This window comes from Myotis lucifugus, unplaced genomic scaffold (genome assembly GCF_000147115.1).
Source record: "Myotis lucifugus unplaced genomic scaffold, Myoluc2.0 scaffold_101, whole genome shotgun sequence".
In the NCBI taxonomy this organism is placed as follows: Eukaryota; Metazoa; Chordata; class Mammalia; order Chiroptera; family Vespertilionidae; genus Myotis; species Myotis lucifugus.
The window spans coordinates 1,110,084-1,116,163 of NW_005871149.1; positions in this window are offsets into that span (position 1 = coordinate 1,110,084).

Below are 6,080 nucleotides of genomic sequence, written 5' to 3' on the forward strand. Positions count from 1 at the left end.
AAGGTGTCTGAGGTTTAAAGATGAATTTCTCAAGAGACCAGGGGTTGGGGTGAGACATTTCCGGGTTCATACCCTTGGTTCTGCCACGTACTAGCTTCATGAGCTGGGCAAGTTCCTTCACTTCTCTGTATCTCAGTTTCCTTGCCCTTTAGATGGGCTGATACCTCCCTCGTAGGGTTGTCAATGAGGTTATCTTGTAAGGTACTGAGCACAGTTTAGAGTACTTAGCACTTAGTAAATCCACAATAAACAGCTGTATCGATACTTAAAACCCTTTAAAAAATGTTTACAGATAGGTTCCTGTGAAAACAGAAACGTAGGAAGAAGGTTGCTGAACTGAAAGTGGTTACAGAAGTGTACAGCCATCCCAATGCTGCATGAGTTACATTTTTAGAGGGGGAACCCCATTAGCGATTCCCCTTCAGAAGGAACTGTTCTGAAAGGCACGAGTGTCGCCATGGGTGGCTAGAGAAATCCCGCTTTTCCTAGTTCCATGAGGAACAGTAGCAGTTGTCTCAGATCCAAGGTTGAGCTGAGTGCAGATTTCAGCAAAGACCGGTGCCTTTTTTCTTCCACAAACGATGCAGTGCTTTTCATTTTTTTAAATTTGTAATTTCTACTGAGACTGTGAATTCTTATTTTAAAAACAGTATTAGAATAGTTTACTCTTAGGCAGTTTCTGTTACGATTTTGATGGTGTATAAGTTGGTTTAAATTTTTCAGGCGGTTAAAATTCTATAGGGTGGGGCCAAAGTTGGTTCACAGTTGTTCATGTTGAAAACATACAATAAGAAATATTAATGTTAAGAACAAACTGTTTCACGTATTCACAACTATAAACCTACTTTTGCTCCACCCTGCACATAAATATATAGTTGCTCATGTCAGCAACTTGGGAATCATTCTCAACTCCTTATTCTTCATACCTCGCATCCAATCACCAAGTCTCTGAATACTTATCTTGTAGATATTTTTATAATCCATCCATTCTTTTGTAACCCCACTTCTGCCACCCTAGTGTAACTCGGCATCATTTGTTTTTTTAAAACCAGTTTCTGCGCTTACATTTGCAGGGAACCCCTGTCCCCCAAGCCCAATCTGCTCTCAAAAAGCGAATGTCTCTTTTCTGAAAAGCAAGTCTAATAATTTAGAACCCAGTAATGGCTTGCTGCTACTTTTAACAAGGTGTACAGGCCCTCCCTGTTGAGAAGGACTTTTGAATCTTTACATTGAAACACAGATTTTTGCTGGGTATAAAATTCTGGTTTTAAAGACGATTTTGCTGTCCTGCTTCCTGAATGGCATGGTTTCTGACAGGAAGGCTGCTGTCATTCCTACATATATCTTTAACATGTTTTGGCTGCTCTTCAGGTTTTTATCACTGAATTTGTACAATTTATAATGTATACTGGTGTTTTCTTTTCCTTTTTTGTGTGCTTGAAGTTTATTGCACTTACTGGATTGGATCTGTGAGTTACACAGATTTGGAAAACGTTTGGATGTTTTTAATACCCACTTCCACCCCTCACCTCTCGTCTCTGTATATGTAACATGTATGTGAGGCTGCTTGAAGTTGTCCGGCAGCTTGCTGACATTCTATACATGGTTGCAATCTTCTTTCTCTGTTGTTAATTTTGGATTGTTTCTATTCTGTATCTTCAAGTTCACTAGTCTCTTCTTCTGCACTAATTTGCTGTTAATCCTACTCAGTGTATTTTCATCTATAGAAGCTGGGTTGTTTTTTATATCTTTTATGTATCTCATTGAGCTGCTTCGTGACTGTAGTCTTACACTCTGTCATTGAAGCCACAGTCTTCTGTGACATTGAACTTGGTTGAGTTTGGTTCTGGAGACTTCATTTTCCTTCTGTGCTCCCAGGGTACCTTGTTTGTTAGTGGTATTTGATGGATTGTTTCTCTGCCTGTGCATTGGAGATGGTGAGCTCTTTTCTTTATGAAGTGGTTTTGTGGTGTTTTTATTTAGAAGGAAAATTCTAGTATTTTTAAAAATCTTTATTGTTGAAAGTATTACATACATCTTCCTCGCCCCTCCCCCCATTAGCCTTTTCCAGCCCACTCCCGTTCCCCCCCTCCCCAGGCCCTCACTAACCCATTGTCTGTGTCCACGGGTTATGCATATATGTGTACAAGTTCATTGGTTGATCTCTTTCCATCCATCTTCCTTCCCCTGCCTTCCCTCTGAGGTTCAACAGTCTGTTCATGCTTCTGTGACTCTGGGTCTATCTCTTTTTATTAAATATTTTTATTTTTTATTGATTTCAGAGAGGAAAGCAGAGGGAGAGAGAGAGAAACATCAATGATGAGAGAGAAACATTGATCGGCTGCCTCCTGCACGCCCCCGACTGGGAATCAAGCCTGCAACCCAGGCATGTGCCCCTGACTGGAATCGAACCCAGGACCCTTCAGTCTGCAGGCTGACACTCTATCCATTGAGCCAAACCAGCTAGGCCTCTGGGTCTATTTTTATTTTTGATCATCAGTTTATTTGGTTCATTAGATTCCATATATGAGTGAGATCATGTGATACTTACCTTTCTCTGACTGGTTTATTTCACTTAGTATAATGCTGTCCAGGTCCATTCATGCTGTTGCAAATGATAAGAGTTCTTCTTTTTTTGTTACCGTGTAGTATTGCATTGTGTAAAGGTACCATGGTGATTTTATCCACTCATCTGCTGATGGGCACTTAGGCTATTTCCAAGTCTTAGCTGTTGTAAATTGTGCTGCTGTGAACATACAATTCAGCAGGCTGATAGGTGGTGTGCTTTCTTCTGTTGTCCAGCAGGCGGCGGTATAGCACACATTTTATTCTCACCTGCATTATTTGGCCTCTGGGATCACAGTGGCATGGGCGTCACTCTGGTTAAGGAAGGTGCTGTGTGTACCCCGGGGTGGTGGGTGTCCCCTGTGACTCACCTTGGCTATGGGGCACTAGCACTGTGATGGGGGCAAGTGGAAGAATAAATGTTTTTCTCACTTAGTAAGTGGAACAAAGTTTTCCTAGTTGTTCAAGCCAAAGGCTCCGGGTTTATTCTCGGCGCCTCTCCTTTTCCTCCACGTCTACCCCACCGCCACGCCCTGTCAGGTCCACACGCCACGGCTCCGGGTGAGGCCTCGCACTTCCACCGGGACCACGATGCTGACCACGGCCCTTCCATTCCCGCCTCCCAGTCGGTTCTCCACAGCCACACGAGTGAACGTAAAAATATGGAGACTCTAATGACATCCTCCTCCTGGAACCCTTCCTGGCTCCCCTGTGGCGGCCGCCAAGCCATTCACTATCACGCCTGCTCCCCTCTCCAGGTCACCTTCTCAACCCCTTACCTCCCGGGTCCCCCACTGCACCATGTGACTTCTCAAATGTGTTTTCTAGGCCCTCCCTGGGATGGCCTGTCGGCTGCCGGGTCCTCCTCTGATGGCCCTGGTGAAGGTTCATTTCCTGGTGCTTCTCCCAGTCTGATGACCCTGTTTCTGTTTTGCCTCCTTGTTTGACCTTCCACGGGCTGAGCCCTCCAGGCAGGCACTATTTTTGTTCACCTCTAGGTGCCCAGAACGCAGAACAGTAAGTACCTGACCCCATCATAGGTACTCGATAGAAATCCGTAGAATAAATGACAAACAGACCTCGAGTAATTTACCACTCGGGCAATTGTTTCTCCTGTTGGGATGGGAGAGTGTCACTTCATGACTCGCTCACCCTCGGTGCTTCGTGTGTATCTGTATAACGATTCCTAGGAACTTGGGCTTTTGCTGTGATCCCCAAAAGCAGTGATATCACATACTCTGACATTCATGTCACTGAGAAATCAAAATGTAAAGACAGAACTATTCATACATTTAATTGGAATAGTAATAACCACAGGAGGTTCACTTAATTTTGTAATTTGTTGTATTGGGAAAAGGTATTCCCCCTGATTGCTCTGGAGGTATAACCTCCGACTTCCTGAACATGTACGTTGTGGCCCATGGTAATCTGAACGAATCACTTTGAAAAGGTGAATAACCAGAGACTTGCCTGATGGGGGACTGGTTTTCTTGACTTTCAGAGACACAGGAGAATTCAGTTCCAGGTTCTCTCCCAAAGTATAAGCTGATGGATTATGCTTTTAGTTTTGGTTCATTGCATTTAGAGGTAAGCGGACTGTAAAATTAACCTCCTTTCAAATGAATGAAATTCGTTCTTGACATTTTTTAGATCTACATACTCATAATGGACCGAATGGGTCTCACTTTGAAACGTAATGTATGACTTGGGATTATCAAGAACATTTATTAAATGTAATCTCCTCTACACACGCACTGGCTAGTTTAGTCATTTAAAGGAACGCTTTGCCTTTCGCAGTTACTGGTGCCGCCGGGAATGACGACGTCTGAATTTCACCAGAACTTCCACCCCTCCCTGCGCATGTCCGGGGCCTGCAGCTCTAACAAGACGTCACTCAAGGTAGCAGTGGTGGTTTATTAAGGGCAAATAGGCCTCTTGACTTGTGTGTTTGCTAAGAGTTCTGCTTGACTTGGAGGGAAGCGTTAGGCTCAATGAAAGCACTTGGCCGTTTTTTGTCTTTTGGTGTCTATGTGAGCAAGACTGAGTTCCCTAGTAGCTAGAATTCCTTTCTTACGGCTCCATTTGCACAGCAGCATCAAAAAGAGACCCACGGGAGTGGCTATCTTTGAGTCAGTGAAAGCAAAGATGACGGTTTCATGTGATCATTGTGGCATGCTTTCTGCAAGTCATTGTGTTGCTGATAACCCTTAAGAGCATGACCAGGAAAGAGCTGCTCTGTAAATAGACCTGTTACTGCTTAGAAGCACAGACCGTTCCTGGGCCCGGAGCACGCCACGGTTAAGTTGCTCTGCTGTATTCTTCAGACTGAACATCATGTTTTGTGGCTGGAGTCTGTGTTTATATCGTGTCCCGTGGTCAGGAACACGCTGGGGAAGTCAGACTGTCAGTTTAGCTAAACTGAATACCCTGGCTTCTCTAAACGTAGTCTCTTTGCATGTGGGACCCGTGACACATGAAATTCATGTAGCCGTGTGTTAGGAGCACTTGGCCTTTTCTACAGGCGACTACCTTACTATTAAAAAAGAAAATAACCAAGAGTCTCCTGTAGAAATAAACAGCCAAGTGCTTCTCTGCGTCCAGGGCTTCTGATAGTTGACTGTGCAGTGACGTCACTAGGTTTAGAACAGATAACGTTATAGGACAGTGATGGCGAACCTTTTGAGCTCGGCGTGTCAGCATTTTGAAAAACCCTAACTTAACTCTGGTGCAGTGTCACATACAGAAATTTTTTGATATTTGCAACCGTAGTAAAACGAAGACATTTTTGATATTTATTTTATATATTTAAATGCCATTTAACAAAGAAAAATCAACCAAAAAAATGAGTTCGCGTGTCACCTCTGACACGCGTGTCATAGGTTCGCCATCACTGTTATAGGAGCTTGGTCTGCTCTTCCTAGTGAGACTACATAATAGCACCCAGAACTTTCTTTGTGATCAGTAAGAAAATATCCACCAAAATAATAAGAAAACGACTTACTGCCACTTCCTGCGTCCTCCGCTGTGTCACATCTCCACTGTGGGCCTGGCTTGACTCTCAGTGCTGAGTTCATGCGATGGTAGGAACTCATTTTTCCCTTTAAGAAGATTTAATTAACCATGTATTGAAATAGGTTTGAGGCCTATTCATACCAAGAATTAAAATCAAGTCAGAACGCTTCATTCAAAAAGTGTAGCCTGTAGTAAATACTTTTAAGTTATTCTAATGTGAAACCTCATAGTCTGATGAAAATAGCTTTTGTGACCTTGTGGTAACTGGGCTTACGCTGTCCTCGTGAGAAAAGGCTAGTAGTGCGTTTCCAGTACGTATAAGAAAGGATTTGGGGTGGCAGTAAGTTACTTAAGCAAAGCTATTTTCTTCACAATGAAAGGTATAAAACGGGTTTAGAGTTGAACATATATGGGTAAAGTCATCATCATCAGCGTTTTCTTGGTGGCAGGACTGTGTGTGTTACTTGGAGGGACTAAATCTATTTGAGGACTCAGACCACGCG